Source organism: Balaenoptera ricei, chromosome X (assembly GCF_028023285.1).
Source record: "Balaenoptera ricei isolate mBalRic1 chromosome X, mBalRic1.hap2, whole genome shotgun sequence".
Taxonomy (NCBI): domain Eukaryota; kingdom Metazoa; phylum Chordata; class Mammalia; order Artiodactyla; family Balaenopteridae; genus Balaenoptera; species Balaenoptera ricei.
In genome coordinates this window covers 76,059,525-76,077,735 of record NC_082660.1, presented here as the reverse complement: position 1 = coordinate 76,077,735, position 18,211 = coordinate 76,059,525, and positions in this window count along the sequence as shown.

The following is an 18,211-nucleotide window of genomic DNA, read 5'->3' as shown; positions in this document are numbered from 1 at the left end:
CGCGCGGTCGATCCAGAAGCCCGCGCTGGGTTTCTGCCCGGAGACCCCGCGGACTTGCAAGCCGGGGCTGCGCCACCGGCCGAGACCCAGTGCGCAAGCCTCGATGTTGGCGCGACCCTGAGGAGTTTCCGTGGGAAGATTTTCTGTTTTCCAGGTTTCTCAAAGGAGAGGAAGAGGGGGAGGGGGAGAATTAATATCTGAATGGCCACTCACTGAACCTCTCATAGATGTTGGATACCGTTAAAAAAAATCGGCCCTACCCTCGAGGATTTGACCAATTAGGCTGACCAGAGTGATAAAAGGTTTACCTCCCCCAAATGAAACCCTTGTGTGTTTTGCAGTTTCCCTCCTTCATTTCTTTTATATTTCCTAATGGTAGACAATTCGATTAAGAAAGTAAAGTGAAGAAAAGCATAGAAGGGAAAGGTGGACAAAGGACCTAAATGAAGTGAATATTAAATATCTTGAATGTGTCACTTTCAGCTTGTGTCTGAACAAAATGGGAGAACAGTGAGAAATTCAGTGGTGAAAAGAGTGATGCGATGTGACTAAAAGGTTGCATTTGCAAAGGGCCTTATGTTCTGGAAATTTAGTTTTAGTACTATGAGTATTTGGAATGAATAGCAGAGTTTAAGGAGGGAAAGGGTACGATCCTTAAAAAAAAAGGAAAAGAAAAAGTAACATTACCTTTGCCTAAATAATTTGAATATTTTACAAATAAAACGTTATTTTTCTCCATCAGCTAGATAATTTCTCCATGTCTCTATAACCTAATATACCACTAAAGGTTTTGAGAAAAGTAAAAGAGACACGGTGTGAAAGCCCTGGCACAGTATCTGGCTTATAGAAGACCGGGAGTCTGCAAACTGTCTACGTACAGAGCCAAGTAGTAAATATTTTAGGCTTTGAGAGCTATAGGGTCTCTGTCACAACTATTCAATCTGCAGCTGTAGCCCCAGTGCAGCCATAAACAGTATGTACACAAATGAGCATGGCTGTGCTCCGTAGAACTTTATTTATGGGCACTGACATTTGAATTTTGTCATTTTAAAGTGTCTTGAAAAATTATTTTTCTTTGAATGTTTAAAAACTATTTAAAAATGTAAAAAACATTCTTAGTCTCAGGCCATTAAAAATACAGGCAGCCATCCAGATTTGGCCTGTGCACCGTAGTTTGCTGACCCCTGTAGGTATTATTTGTTTACACTTTTATTTTCCCTCCTAGATGAAGAAAGGTATTTTTATGAGTATATTCCCATCCATGCTGTGTTTCTACATTGGATACCCTGGCAAATACTATTTGAAAGGTCTTCTCCCAGTGACAATTCCAATAGGAGACATGGAAAAATCTGAGAAAGATGTGGGGTTTTTACATTAAAAACCTTTGTGAACAGTACATTGTGGTAGATAATTTTTAAAACCTGAAGATAATCCTTGCTCTTCTCTCTTTCTCCAAACATCTCTTCCATCAAAATGTCCTGAGACTTCTACTTCCTTAATATCTGTGGAATTCATCCAATTTTTTCCATTCCTAATATCATTACCTTGTTCGGGTTCACATCCCTTCTTATCTGGATTACTGCAACACCTTCCTAACTTGTTCATCTGGTCCATTTGCCATCAAATCCTGAAATCAAAAATCACCAGATTAGAAAAATATCTCAGATCAAGCTTCCTGACTCCAATTTCATTTCAGTTGAGGCCCTCAGCAAATAGGTCTGTGCAATAGCCTCCTAACTCATTTCTCGGCTACAAGTCTGTCTTTACTCCACTTGATATCTTTTACTGTGTAAAGTCTACACCACCACAAAGATCACTTTGCATAACAAAACAAACAAAACTGATATCTCATTCCCCTGCTTAAACATTACTGTCAATTCCCACTGGAAGTCAAGGATGATATTCAGGCAAGGAGAGAAGGAGACTTGTAGGACTCCCAGCTGGGCAACCATGTGGAAGACGATCCAACATACATCTTTTAGATATTTGGTCAATATTTATTTGAAGGGTAAATTAAATACTATGTTAAGGATGGCTGTTTGTGCTATTATTTTAAATAGTAAGTGTTGCTTTTATAGTCATGCTTCAACGTTTTGCAGTTTCACATTAGCCCCAAGACCAATATTAGTTAGGTGCTATAAACTCTTTGTAGTTTGTAGCTTGCTTTGTTTTGTAGCTTGCTCACTTCACTCCCTCTACTTCCCTTGGTAGTCTTGGCTAACTAATAGTGTTTTGCTATGGTACATTTATAAACCACATGTTGCTGTCTCTCCTTCCTCATGTACTTCCGAAGTCACAGTTTGTCATCAGATACATTCCCTTTAACTTCAACCTGTTCTCTGAAAACTCTTAGACTCCTTGCTTTAACCGGCACCTGGCCATCTCCCAAGGAAATAATCTAAAATAAATTAACATAAGCATATTGAGAATCATCTAGAAGACTGCTTTGTAACTGAACACTGTCATACATTATCAACACTCACATTTGTTTTTGTATTTACAAGCACATCAACACCAGAGAGTACCACTTTAATTGTTTTGGGTTGATATGAAATGAAGGAGTCAGACTTTGTAAATTGTATGGTCTGGTCGTATACCAGGTGTGCTGTACATAGTACAATTTCTTGGTAGTTGGAATAAAGTGGTGGGGCAAGTGAGTCATCCCACAGTATACAATAAGATAAGATATGCTCAATATGCTATTGTGGAGTCATATTCATGTTATGAAATGTAATTTACTTTCAGCAAAACAGTATAATGCATAGCATTAATGCTGTTAATTTATTAGTTTTGTTGTTTATTGTTTTGGTTTTCTAATTGTATAAGCACCATAAGCCTACAATATTTATTTATACATAGCTCTACTGTTATTTATGTTTAAGTAACATTGTAATAAAACTAGCTTAAATCAACATTGACTACAAATATTTTTCCTTTAGTCTATAATAAAAATATACAAAATGATGCACAAAAAGGTCTCTAAATACTATTCCACAGAAAAAGTATGAGGACTTATTTCCAGGTTTGAGATAGGAAATAAGCAAGATGAAATTGTGTTATATTGTTGTGTCAATGAGCAAAACAACCATCAAAGACAGTGGGATCATGTCAAAAGTACACAAGAGGAAGAGGGACCAGAAAAAGTTGCTGCTGAAGGCAGCCCAGCTTTAGGAAGACCAGCTTTAACTACATGTTGAAAATTTTATCCCATAAAACAAAAACCTAGGTCGGAGGGGGCTGATGGCAGACTCTGGGAGGGCTCATGCCAAGGAGTACATCCCAGAAATTCTGCTGCCAGTGTCCTTGTCCCCATGGTAAGCCACAACCACCCCCTGCCTCTGCAGGAGACCCTCCAATGCTAGCAGCCGTGTGGCTGACAAAGTCTTGGTGCTCCTTCCGGGTGTCAGGCCTTTGCTTCTGAGGTGGGAGAGCCGAGTTCAGGACACTGGTCCACCAGAGACCTCCCGGCTCCACATAATATCAAATGGCGAAAGCTTTCGCAGAGATCTCCATCTCAACGCTAAGACTCAGCTCCACTCAGTGACCAGCAAGCTACAGTGCTGGACTCCCTATGCCAAACAACTAGCAAGACAGGAACACAACCTCACCCATTAGCAGAGAGGCTGCCTAAAAACATAATAAGGTCACAGACACCCCAAAACATACCACTGGATGAGGTCCTGCCCAACACAAAGACAAGATCCAACCTCATCCCCCAGAACACAGGCACTAGTCCCCTCCACCAGGAAGCCTACATAACCCACTGAACCAACCTTAGCCACTGGGGACAGACACCAAAAACAAAGGGAACTATGAACCTGCAGCCTGCAAAAAGGAGACCCCAAACACAGTAAGTTAAGCAAAATGAGAAGACAGAGAAACACAGCAGATGAAGGAGCAAGGTAAAAACCCACCAGACCAAACAAATGAAGAGGAAATAGGCAGTCTACCTGAAAAAGAATTCAGAGTAATGATAGTAAAGATAATAAAAAATCTTGGAAATAAAATGGAGAAAATACAAGAAACGTTTAACAAGGACCTAGGAGAACTAAAGAGCAAACAAAAAATGATGAAGAACACAATAAATGAAATTAAAAATTCTCTGGAAGGAATCAATAGCACAATGATTGAGGCAGAAGAATGGGTAAGTGACCTGGAAGATAAAATAGTGGAAATAATCACCACAGAGCAGAATAAAGAAAAAAGAATGAAAAGAATTGAGGATGGTCTCAGAGACTTCTGGGACAACATAAAGTGCACCAACATGAGAATTACAGGGATCCCAGAAGAAGAGAGAAAGAAAGGGACTGAGAAAATATTTGAAGAGATTAGAGTTGAAAACTTTCCTAATATGGGAAAGGAAATAGTCAAGTCCAGGAAGCACAGAGAGTCCCATACAGGATAAATCCAAGGAGAAACATGCCAAGACACATATTAATCAAACTATCAAAAATTAAATACAAAGAAAAAATATTAAAAGCACCAAGGGAAGAACAACAAATAACATACAAGGGAATCCCCATAAGGTTAACAGCTGATCTTTCATCAGAAACTCTGCAAGCCAGAAGGGAGTGGCAGGACATATTTAAAGTGATGAAAGGGAAAAATCTACAACCAAGATTACTCTACCCAGCAATAATCTCATTCAGATTCGACGGAGATATCAAAACCTTTACAGAGAAGCAAAAGCTAAGAGAATTCAGCACCACTAAAACCGCATTACAAGAAATGCTAAAGGAACTTCTCTAGGCAGGAAACACAAGAGAAGGAAAAGACCTACAATAACAAACCCAAAACAATTAAGAAAATGGTAATAGGAACATACATATTGATAATTACCTTAAATGTAAATGGATTAAATGCTCCAACCAAAAGACATAGACTGGCTGAATGGATACAAAAACAAGACCTGTATATATGCTGTCTACAAGAGACCCACTTCAGACCTAGGGACACATACAGACTGAAAGTGATGGGATGGAAAAAGATATTCCATGCAAATGGAAATCGAAAGAAAGCTGGAGTAGCAATTCTCATATCAGACAAAGTAGACTTTAAAATAAACATTATTACAAGAGGCCAAGAAGGACACTACAAATTGATCAAGGGATCAACAAGAAGAAGGTATAACAATTGCAAATGTTTATGAACCAAACATAGGAGCACCTCAATACTTAAGGCAAATGCTAACAGCCGTAATAGGGGAAATCGACAATAACAAAATCATAGTACGGAAATTTAACACCCCACTTTCACCAATGGACAGGTCATCCAAAATGAAAATAAATAAGGAAACACAAGATTTAAATGATACATTCAACAAGATGGACTTAACTGATATTTATAAGACACTCCATACAAAAACAACAGAATACACTTTCTTCTCAAGTGCCCATGGCACATTTTCCAGGATAGATCATATCTTGGGTCACAAATCAAGCCTTGGTAAATTTAAGAAAATTGAAATCGCATCAAGTATCTTTTCCGACCACAATGCTGTGAGACTAGATATCAATTACAGGAAAAAAATCTGTAAAAAATAAAAATACATGGAGGATAAACTGTACACTACTAAATAACCAAGAGGTCACTGAAGAAATGAAAGAGGAAATCAAAAAATACCTAGAAAAAAGACAATGAAAACACGACAACCCAAAACCTATGGAATGCAGCAAAAGCAGTTCTAAGAGGGAAGTTTATAGCAATAAAATCCTACCTCAAGACACAATAAACATCTCAAATAAACAACCTAATCTTACACTTAAAGCAACTTGAGAAAGAAGAACAAAAAATCCCCAACGTTAGCAGAAGGAAAGAAATAAAAAAATTCAGATCAGAAATAAAAGAAAAAGAAATGAAGGAAACAATAGCAAAGATCAGTAAAACTAAAAGCTGGTTCTTTGAGATAAACAAAATTGATAAACCATTAGCCAGACTCGTCAAGAAAAAAAAGGAGAACACTTAAATCAGTAGAGTTAGAAACGAAAAAGGAGAAGTAACAACTGACACTTCAGAAATACAAGGGATCATGAGAGATTACTACAAGCAACTCTATGCCAATAAAATGGACGACCTGGAAGAAATGGACAAATACTTACAAATGCACAACCTTCCGAGACTAACCAGGAAGAAATAGAAAATATAAACACACCAATCACAAGCACTGAAATTGGGACTGTGATTAAAAACCTTCCAACAAACAAAAGCCCAGGACCAGAGGGCTTCACAGGCGAATTCTATTAAACGTTTAGAGAAGAGCTAACACCTATCCTTCTCAAACTATTCCAAAGAATAGCAGAGGGAGGAACACTCCCAAACTCATTCTATGAGGCCACCATCACTCTGATACCAAAACCAGACAAAGATGTCACAAAGAAAGAAAACTACAGGCCAATAACACTGAGGAACACAGATGCAAAACTCCTCAACAAAATACTAACAAAAGGAATCCAGCAGCACACTAAAAGGCTCAAACACCATGATCAAGTGTGGTTTATCCCAGGAATGCAAGTATTCTTCAATATACGCAAATCAATCAATGTGATACACCATATTAACAAACAGAAGGATAAAAACCATATAATCATCTAAATAGATGTAGAAAAAGCTTTCGACAAATTTCAACACCATTTCTGATAAAAACTCTCCAGAAAGTAGGCATAGAGGGAACTTACCTCAACATAATAAAGACCATATATGACAAACCCACAGCCAACATCATTCTCAATGGTGAAAAAATGAAACGATTTCCCCTAAGATCAGGAGCAAGACAAGGTTGTCCATTCTCACCACTATTATTCAACATAGTTTTGGAAGTTTTCACCACAGCAATCAGAGAAGAAAAAGAAATAAAAGGAATCCAAATCAGAAAAGAAGAAGTAAAGCTGTCACTGTTTGCAGATGACATGATACTATACATAGAAAATCCTAAAGATTCTACCAGAAAACTACTAGAGCTAATCAATGAATTTGGTAAAGTAGCAGGATACAAAATTAATGCACAGAAGTCTCTTGCATTCCTATACACTAATGATGAAAAATCTGAAAGTGAAATTAAGAACACACTCCTATTTACCACTGCAAGAAAAAGAATAAAATATCTATGAATAAACCTACCTAAGGAGACAAAAGACCTGTAGGCAGAAAATTATAAGACACTGATAAAAGAAATTAAAGATAATAGAAACAGATGGAGAGATATACCATGTTCTTGGATTGGAAGAATCAACATTTTGAAAATGAATATACTACCCAAAGCAATCTACGGATTCAATGCAATCCCTAGCAAACTACCAATGGCATTTTCCACAGAACTAGAACAAAAAAATTCACAATTTGTATGGAAACACAAAAGACCCCGAATAGCCAAAGGAATACTGAGAAAGAAAAATGGAGCTGGAGGAATCAGGCTCCTGAACTTCAGATTATACTACAAAGCTACAGTCATCAAGACAGTATGGTATTGGCACAAAAACAGAAATATAGATCAATGGAACAGGATAGAAAGCCTAGAGATAAACTCACGCACATATGGTCACCTTCTTTTTGATAAAGGGGGCAAGAATATACAATGGAGAAAAGACAGCCTCTTCAATAAGTGGTGCTGGGAAAACTGGACAGCTACATGTAAGAGAACGAAATTAGAACACTCAGTAATACCATATACAAAAATAAACTCAAAATGGATTAAAGACCTAAACATAAGGCCAGACACTATAAAACTCTTAGAGGAAAACATAGGCAGAACACTCTATGACATACATCACAGCAAGATCTTTTTTGACCCACCTCCTAGAGAAATGGAAATAAAAACAAAAATAAACTAATGGGACCTACTGAAACTTAAAAGCTTTTGCACAGCAGAGGAAAACATAAACAAGACGAAAAGACAACCCTCAGAATGGGAGAAAATATTTGCAAATGAAGCAACTGACAAGGATTAATCTCCAAAATTTACAAGCAGCTCATGCAGCTCAATATCAAGAAAACAGAAAACCCAATCCAAAAATGGGCAGAAGACCTAAATAGACATTTCTCCAATGAAGATATACAGATTGCCAACAAACACATGAAAGGATGCTCAACGTCACTAATCATTTGAGAAATGCAAATCAAAACTACAATGAGTTTTCACCTTACACCAGTCAGAATGGCCATCATAAAAAATTCTTCAAACAATAAATGCTGGAGAGGGTGTGGAGAAAAGGGAACCCTCTTGCTCTGTTGGTGGGAATGTAAATTGATACAGCCACTATGGAGAACAGTATGGAGGTTCCTTCAAAAACTAAAAATAGAACTACCATACGACCCAGCCATCCCACTACTGGGCATATACCCAGAGAAAACCATAATTCAAAAAGAGTCATGTGGGGGCTTCCCTGGTGACACAGTGGTTGAGAATCTGCCTGCCAATGCAGAGGACACAGGTTCGAGCCCTGGTTTGGGAAGATCCCACATGCCGCGGAGCAACTAAGCCCGTGAGCCACAACTACTGAGCCTGCACGTCTGGAGCCTTGCCCTGCAACAAGAGAGGCCACGACAGTGAGAGGCCCGCGCACCGTGATGAAGAGTGGCCCCCGCTTGCTGCAACTAGAGAAAGCCCTCACACAGAAACGAAGACCCAACATAGCCAAAAATAAATAAATAAATAAATAAATTTAAAAATTTTTTTAAAAATGATAATTAATAAATAAATAAATAAGTAAATAAAGCAAGGGATTTAAAAATATATTAAAAAAAAAAAGAGTCATGTACCACAATGTTCATTGCAACTCTATTTACAATAGCCAGGACATGGAAGCAACCTAAGTGTCCATCGACAGATGAATGGATAAAGAAGATGTGGCACATGTATACAATGGAATATTACTCAGCCCTAAAAAGAAATGAAATTGAGTTATTTGTAGTGAGGTGGATGGACCTAGAGTCTGTCATACAGAGTGATGTAAGTCAGAAAGAGAAAAACAAATGCCTTATGCTAACACATATATATGGAATCTAAAAAAAAAAAAATTGTTCTGAAGAACCTAGGGGCAGGACAGGAATAAAGACACAGAGGAGGAGAATGGACTTGTGGACACGGGGAGGGGGAAGGGTAAGCTGGGACGAAGTGAAAGAGTGGCATGGACATATATACACTACCAAATGTAAAATAGATAGCTAGTGGAAAGCAGCCACATAGCACAGGGTGATCAGCTCTGTGCTTTGTGACCACCTAGAGGGGTGGGATAGGGAGGGTGGGAGGGAGGTGCAAGAGGGAGGGTATATGGGGATATATGTATACATATTGCTGATTCACTTTGTTATACAGCAGAAACTAACACACCATTGTAAAGCAATTATACTCCAATAAAGTTGTTTTATAAAAGTACACAGGAGCATCAAAAAATAATAGTAACTTCGTGATTACTAAGTGATTGAAACACATTGAATATGTAAAAAAATCATGAGTTTATTAAGGATACTGGAAGAGAAATAGAGATCGCCCCCCTACGCCCACCAAAGAAAAATCTCACTGGATACCATTTGAAATAAATAAAACATCAACTCCTTACTCTGACAATTAACAATTAAAAGAAAAGAACTCAGTATTTTTTTCTGCTTTTCCTGTACACACTATTTCAGTACAACCAAATAACTCTAGGTTGATGAGGCAAAGTTCTTTTTTCACAAGAAATATAATAACTATGGAATAAACATGGAAATAAATATAGAAATTCACCATTTTACAACCTTTAATGAAGTAACAGATCCAGGCAGTAATCATCAGCGGGTGAAACATTAGATGAAGGGCTGATGGAAAACTTTATAAAGGAGTTCAGGCTGTCATCACCTGGACCCTCTAATCAGTTTCTCCCCATCTTCGCCGGCATTTGGTATTATCACTATTTTTTATTTCAGTTGGTCTATTAGATGTGTAGTGATATCTCATTGCGGTGTTAATTTGCATTTGTCTGGTAGCTAATATTGCTAAACATCTTTCGTATGCTCATTTGCCATAATCTCTTTGGTGAAGTGTCTTTTCAAGTTTTTTGCCCATCTTTTAATGTGGTTGTTTCCTTATTGCTGAGTTTCATAGTTTTAAATATATATATTGTGGAAACAAGTCCTTTATCAGATTTGTGATTTGCAGATACTTTCTATCCATTGCCACCTGGTCTTTTCTTTTTCTCTCAGTGTCTTTGGCAGAGCAAAAGTTCTTAAATTTGATGAAGTCCAATTTATCAACTTTTTCTTGTATAGATTGCACTTTGATGTGAATTATAAGAATTATTTTCCTAGTTTCAGCTCACAAACATGTTCTCCTATGTGTTTTCCCAGGAGTTTTATTGTTTGGGCCTTACATTTATATCTATGATCTATTTTGGGTTAGTTTTTGCATAAAGTGTGAGATTTAAGTTGTGGTTCATTTTTACATATATCGACGAGTAAAGATTCCAACATTTGTTAAAAAGTCTATCCTTTCTCCAAAGAGATTTTACACATTTGTAAAAAATCAAATGGCCATATTTATGCAGATATATATCTGTCCTATTTATTAGGTTCCATAGATCTGTGTATATCTATCCCTTCACAACACTGACCTGATTACTTTAGCTTTTTTAGTATGTCCTAAAATTGGGTAGTGTAATTTTTCCAACTTTTTCTTTTTCAAAATGGTATTAGCTATTCTCCTTTATTTTAATATCACCGTGTCTATATCTATAAAAAAAATCTGCTGAGATTTTGATTGATATTTGTGAATCTGTAGAGCTCTAAGGAAAATAGACATCTTTATTTTGTCGATTCTTCTAATTCATATAACACAGTATGTTTGTTTCTTTAGATCTTCTTGGGTTATTTCATCAGCATTTTGTATTTTTCAGAATTCAGCTTCTGTACATGTTTTGTTAGATATACACCTAAGTATTTCATTTTGGGGGAACTGCTGTTTCTTTTTTAAATTTGGTTTCCAATTGTTAGTTGTGTTTAGCTTTAAGCACTTTGATTATAATGTGACTGGGCTTGGATTTCTTTGGGTTTGTCCTGTTTGGGATCCACTCAGCTTCTTTGGGACATTTTCAGCCATTATTTCTTTGAATACTCTTTCAACGCCATCATCTTTTTCTAGTCCTTTGAGACTTTGATTATATAAAGTTTAGACAATTTGTTGTTGTCCCACAGGTCCCTAAGGCTTTGTTCATTTTTTTCAATCTTTTTTCTCTTTGTTGTTAAGACTGGATAATTTCTACTGGTCTAACATCAAGTTAACTGACTCCTTCCCCTGTCATGTCTATTCTGCTATTGAATCCAGAAACTGAGTTTTTCGTGGGTTTGTAATTGTTTTGGTTATTGCATTCTTCAGTTCTAAAATTTCCATTTGATTCTCCTTTGTATATTCTATTTCTTTGATGATACTTTATTTTAATATTTGATTCAGGAGTATTATGATTGCTTATTTGAACATTTTTGTCAAAGATGCTTTCAAGTCCTTGTTAGATAATTCCAACATCTTCTTCATCTCATCATTAGCACATGTTGATTGTCTTTTCCCAGGTACATTGAGATTTTCATGGATCTTCATATGCTGAATAATTTGGTTTGTGTCCTGTACATTTTGAGTAATACATTGAGACTCTGGGTCTTGTTTATATCCTATGGAGTATGTTGACATTTTTGTTTTAACAAAGACTTGTTTTGGTTAGGTCAATGAAGAATGAAGAAAATAAGAGAGAGAAAAAAAAAATGGTGTTTTACCTTACTCTCTTTGAGCTTTAGGAATTCTCTTTTTCTCTCTCAAGCTAGAGCTAGTGGATTTCTCATGGCTCTCTATCTCTGCACTCCCAGTTCTCACTTTTGGGTTTCCAGTTATATCAACTTCAGGCCAGGGAATACTGGAGGGGATAAAAAAGTGTAAACTTAATCACTGGTTCACTGGTACTTTGATTTCTGATTTTCTGCCCTGATCCTCCTGTTGTTGTTTACTTTTCAGAGTTCTCAAACAACTTTCTGTGCAGTCTGTCCACGTTTTATATTTTAATTCAGTAGGAGATAAAGGGAAGCATGTGTTTACTCCATCTCACCTGGAAGCAGAATCTTGAAAGTAAACTTTTCAATTGTTTGAAATTTATTCAAAAATAATTTTTAAAAATTTTACCAAAAATGCAAGGAATGATCAACTGTATCAATATCAAATGCTCTTGACAGACACTTTGAGTATGATAACAGCTAATATTTGATGATTGGATTGAGCAATATGAAAGTTATTGGTGATCTCGACCAAACATCTTTTGGAGAGTGGTGAGAACAAAAGCCTAGTTAGAATGGGTTCAAGGGAGAATTAGATAAGAAAAAGTAAATATAATGAATAAGGACAACTCTTGGATTACTATGTTAAGGCTTTATCAACCTGAGGCATAGAGGCTTAGTATTAGTCATTCATTCAATCAAGCAGTTATTCACGCATTCATTCACCTATTTATTCAATAAAGATTTAGTACCAGGCACTTCTAGACACTGGCAATAGAGATATGAACAAGACAGTCTCTGCCTTCATGGAGCTTACATGCTTATAAGATCTAATATTTAAGCCAAAGAAGGAGTGAACTCATATGAACCACTTACCACGTTAGAGACTAAGGACAAAATTTTAAAACTCTGTGCCTCATTTGTAAACTGCGGATTTAAACAGTACTTTACCTCATAGGGTTGTGAGAATTGATGTGAGAACTGAAAGAGAGAATCCTTATAAATGCAGTCCAATGCTTGGTACACAGTAAAAGCTCAATAAATATTACTGTTTTATTAATCTTGTTATCATCTTTACTAACAGAACAATTTGAATATGTTCCTTCCCTACATTCTCTGGGAATCTGAAATGATTTATTCAAGGTTAAGTATCTGTGAGTGGCCATACACTTGCTTAAACTTTGTCTTTGTGCTTTAGAATAGTCCAGTGGTATTCTGGTAAACAGTCTGAGGGAAGATGGGAACCTTGAATTATAGTATTTCTCGATTTCCATGGTGTAAATACTCCCACCATGGGTAATTTTAAACTACTAATGTGACATTATTGAATGCAACCTTGAAAGAGATGTACTAAAAATGGCTTTAGTGAGTCAATACATACAGCTCTAGCACACCATTGAAATACTCCTGTTATTTCCTGAATTCCTATATAGGAATCCATCTCACTTCAAACCAGGTAAAACTTAGGCAACTTGTGACCACCGAATTACTATTTTCCATAATGTTACCACCACTTTGGAAAACACTTTGGCAGTGTCTAATAAAGCTGAACATATGCATACCCTGATACCTAACAATTCCCCTCCTAGGTATATACCCATCAAAAGTGCATACATAAGCAAAACAATAACAACAAAAATATGTCCAAGAACATTTATAGCAGCATTATTCGAAATAGCCAAAAACTGGAAACAAACCAAATGTCATCAAGTCATTCATTCATTCATTCATTCATATTCTTTGAGTGCCTAATATGTGCCAGGCCCTTATCTAGTGTGTCTTTGCCTTTTGGAGCTTACATTCTAGTTGAGGGATACAGATAGTAAACAAAACAAACTAACAAGCAAATACATACAAATTGTGAAAGCTGCTATGAAGGAAAAGGAGTGAGTATTCAGGTAAATAAAACCTCTCTGAGAAAGTGATATTTAGGCTGAGACTTAAAGTCTGAGAATATTTTAGTCAGAAGAAGAGTTGGAGAAAGAGCAACATCCAGAGAGAACTGCATAAGTGAAGGCCTTGAGGCCAGAAAAATCTTTATGCACTTAAGAAATTGAAAGAAGGCCAATGTGGCTGGATCATGGTAGGTGAGGGGGAGAGCAATGCAAGATAAAGTTGAAAGCATGCAGATCTCAGATCATTCAGGGCCCTGTAATGAGTTTGTATTTTATTTTATTCACAATGAGAAGTCATTGAAAGATCCTACTGATTCAACTTTCCAAGTATTTTTTATATTCTCCATCCGTATTCCAGGTTGTCATCATCCCTCACCTGGATTACTGCAATAATTTCCTAACATGTCTGCCCCCTTCCTTTAGTTTATCCTTTTCATGTCTATAAAAGAGATCTTTTAAAAATGCAAATCTAATCACTCTGCTATCCTATTTAAATCTTTCAATGATTCCCATTTATTCTACAAGATGAAGTTCAACTCCTTAACCAGGCCTATAAAACTTAGTGCAAGACCACATCATGACTTTCATGAGCCCTAGGCACTTCTGCCTTCCTCCGTAAGAATATACTAAAAATTACATTTTTTGACTTAATTGTTATAAAGACTAATATAAATCAGGCTGGATTCATTATTGTATGTTCATTATTATTCCTCTTTTTCTTCTGATTTTAAAATAAGGTTAAAACATTTTCACGACTTTTATAGGTATCATGGGCCCTAGGCATGGTGCCTATTTTACTTAGTGAGTATGTCACCCCTGTTAGTGTGATATAGCTCCATCATAACTCTCTATATTCATTCATTGATTAATTCAAAAAAATATTTATTGAGTACCTACTGTATGCCAGACACTGTTCTAGGTACTGGGAGTACATCAGTGATCAAAAAAGACAAAAAGCCATGACTTCATATTGCTTTCATTCTATTGTGGAGGGAGAGGGACAAAAGGTAAACAAATGAGTAAATAAAATGAGTAGTGTGATAAGCAGTGATGAAACAGGGAACAAGGATGATGGTTTCGGGGATGGTTTGCAATTTAAAATAGGATATTCAGGGGAAACCTTACTGAGAATATATTATTTATGCAAACACCTGAAAGAGATGAGGGACTGAGCTAGGTGGCTATCTGGGATAAAAACATTCCAAGTAGATGGAACAGCAAACGTAAATGTCCTGAGACAGGGATTTGGCTAGTGTATCACTGAATAACTAGGAAGCCAGTGTGGTTGGAGTAAGAGAGAGAAAAATGGATCAGATCATGGACCTTTTATCATTATAACTTTGACTTTTTCTCTGAAGGAAATGGGAACCTAACGGAGGGTTTTGACTGTTGAAGTGACATGATTTAACATATGGTTTATCATCCTGGCTGCTGTGTTGAGAGTAGACTATAGCAATGCAAAGGATGAAGCCAGGAAACCATTTAGGAAGGAATTACAACAATCCAGATGAGAGATAATGATGGCTTTGACCATCGTGGTAGCAGTGGGTGGTGAGAAATGGTCAAATTCTAGATATATTTTTAAAGTAAACCTAATATGTTTCACTGATAGGTTGGGTATGGGGCTAAGAGAAAGAGAGAAGTCAAGGATGACTGCAAAGTTTTCAGCCTGAATAACTGAAAGGATGGAGTTGCTACCAAGTGAAGTGGAGACATGGATAGAAGGGAAGAATGCTTTTAGGGAGTTCAGTTGTAGACTGGTTAAGTTTGTGATGCCTGTTAAATATCCAAATGTAGTGTGGATTTCAAAAATGTTTTTTAGGGGAAAAGTCCAGGACAGAAATATAAAATTTAGAGATGATCAAGAAAGAGTATAGATACAAAAGAGAAGGAATGAAATCTAGGGAAGTGAATTGTTTAGAAATCAGAAAAGTGAGAATGAACCAGCAAAGGAGACTGAGAAGGAGAGAGGAGCAAGGAAGGGGAAAACCAGTAGAGTATGTTGTTTTGGCTGCCAGGTGAAGAAACTGTTTTGAGAAGGGAGTGATAAACTGCATCAAATGCTACTGAGAGTTCAAGTAAGGTGGGGACTGAGAATTGACCACTGGATTTAAGAACATTGGGATTATTGGTGGCTTTCACAAGAGAAGTTCCAGTGGTGTGGTAGGAGTAAAACCTGGTTGGAATGGATTCCAGAGAGAATAGGATGGGAGGAGTTGGAAACTATGAATGTAGAAAACTCTTTTGAGGGGTTTTACTCTAAATGGGGCAGAAAAATGTGGCAATAGCTGGAGGGATATACAGGGTGCCTAAAGAGGACTTTTTTCTTTAATGTAAGAAATTATAGCATGTTTATATGCTGATTGGGGCTGATCCAGTAAGGAGGGGAAATTAATAATGCAGGTGAAATAAAGGAGAATTACTGGAATGGCATCTTTGAATAGCTGAGAGGGATGGGTCCTTTGTACACTTTGAATAGTGTACAAATGAAGTGGTCTGCCTTACCATGGGGTGTGGATAATGGCAAGAGGAAAGCAGAATATGTGTGTACTGTTGCCGGTAAGTCAGCAGGAAGTTCTCTTCTGATTGCTTGTGGAAAATCTCTCTTTTAAAATATTCTTCATTTTGGAAAAGTTCAAACATATACTGAAGTAAAGAGAATGGGATAATGAACCTCTTGTTGTCATCACCCAGATTTAGCAATTATCTCTTCATCACCTATCTTGCTTTTCCTGTAGGCCCACCTACACTCTTTCCTTTCCCCAGATTACTTTGAAGGAAATCCCATATGGCATATTATTACCATAAATGTTTCCATAATAAGTACCATAAGAACCTTAAATATTTATGATTTATGAAACATAAATATTTGATTATATGTCTCTAAAAGATAGTTCTTTTAAAAATTTAACCACATTACCACAATTAAAAGATTAATGATAATTCCTTAGTAGCACTAAGTATCCATTCAGTGGTCAAAATACCCCAATTGACCTTTAGCAATGTTTTCTTGAAATAGGATACAAACAAGGTCCATGAAATGTAATTGGCCAATGTGTGTCTTAAGTCCCTTTTAATCTATAGATTCTCTTTCCATCTATTTTCCTTAATTTGCTTGTTGAAAAACTGAATTATTTGTCTTACAGAATCTCCCACAGTCTAGATTTTTCTGTTTGCGTCCTCATGGTGACTTTTAACATGTTTTTCTGTTCTCTGTAATTTGCATTCTAGAGGCTTAATGAGATATGGATTCAAGTTTTTGCAAGAATATTTCATAGATGGCACTGTATACTACCATCAGGAGGCATATAATGTCCAGAAGTCTCTCTTGTTAAGCTGTTAGCAGTAATTGATGATTTTTGCTTAGATCTATGAATTCATTAGGGGTTGCTGGAATTAGCTGGAATATTTCTAAAATAAGAAACTTCCCCTCATTCCTGATAAGGTTACACTAGTATACAGTTGGAAGTTTTATTTTGATTGATTCAATTTTCTCAGTGAAATAGGAAGGAATGTCATCAACTAGAGTGAGGAGAGAGAGGAGATACTGGAGATTTGATGAGGAGAAGGTATTAAATAGACATCTAGGAGAGTGGGAACAAGATTGGACTAAGGAAATTTAATATGATTTCCAGGTAATACTAAAAGCACAGATGAGGTTCATGATGAAGAATTTGACATAAGACCAGTAAGTGTAGTTGTGTGCTTTTCTCAAGCAAACTGCAGCTGCATGGGTGCAGGTAAAAGTAGGTAAAGAACTGGATTTAACCAGGATTGGGCTTTGGAAGATGAGTACAAGCAAGAAAAAGACAAGAATATTGAGGATATGTGCAAGGGAATGATTATAATGATGAACCATGGAATTTGAATTAGGTATAGGGGGAAGTGAGAGCATGAGAATGATGAGGAACAGTGAAAAGCTGATAGGGTCAAAGGAGTGCATATCCTATAATGGCTGAATAATTAAAGAAGTCAAGGAGCTAAAAAAAAAAAAGAGTGTGCTATAGGGATAGGTGGTTTTGATCAGATAATGTCAGGCTAAAAATTGAGTTATGAAGAGGGTAATGAATGACTAGGGCTAGGGAAAGACTACAGGAGTAAGTGGCTGAGGTGGAGTGAGGGACAAGATCACTGGAAAAGAGAGGAGATCAAGGAAAAAGAGGCCAAAGGATTGGAAAATTCATTAATATAGATATTGACATCATTAAGTATAATGACGGCTAGTGGGCCAGAAGCTAAACTCCTCAAGGGATGAGTGGTATAACTCAATGAGGAAGGGTAGTAAAATATAAACTCCATATGAGCAGGGATTTTTCTCTATATTTTTTATCACTATATCCTCAGGTCTTAGGATAATACCTGGCATATAGTAGGGTGCTCAATAAGTTATTATATGAATTAATAAGTGAATGAATAAATGACTTGAAATTCAAAGCTGAAGAGTGTTTAGGGAAGAGAGAGAGAGTAAATGAGTTGTAAGTAGAACATTTAACCCACCTCTAGGACCATTGATTTGAGGGGTATAGGAAAGGAAACAGCTGCCACTTGATAGGACTTCAGGTGAAGCAATGTCTTCATGGGAGAGCCAG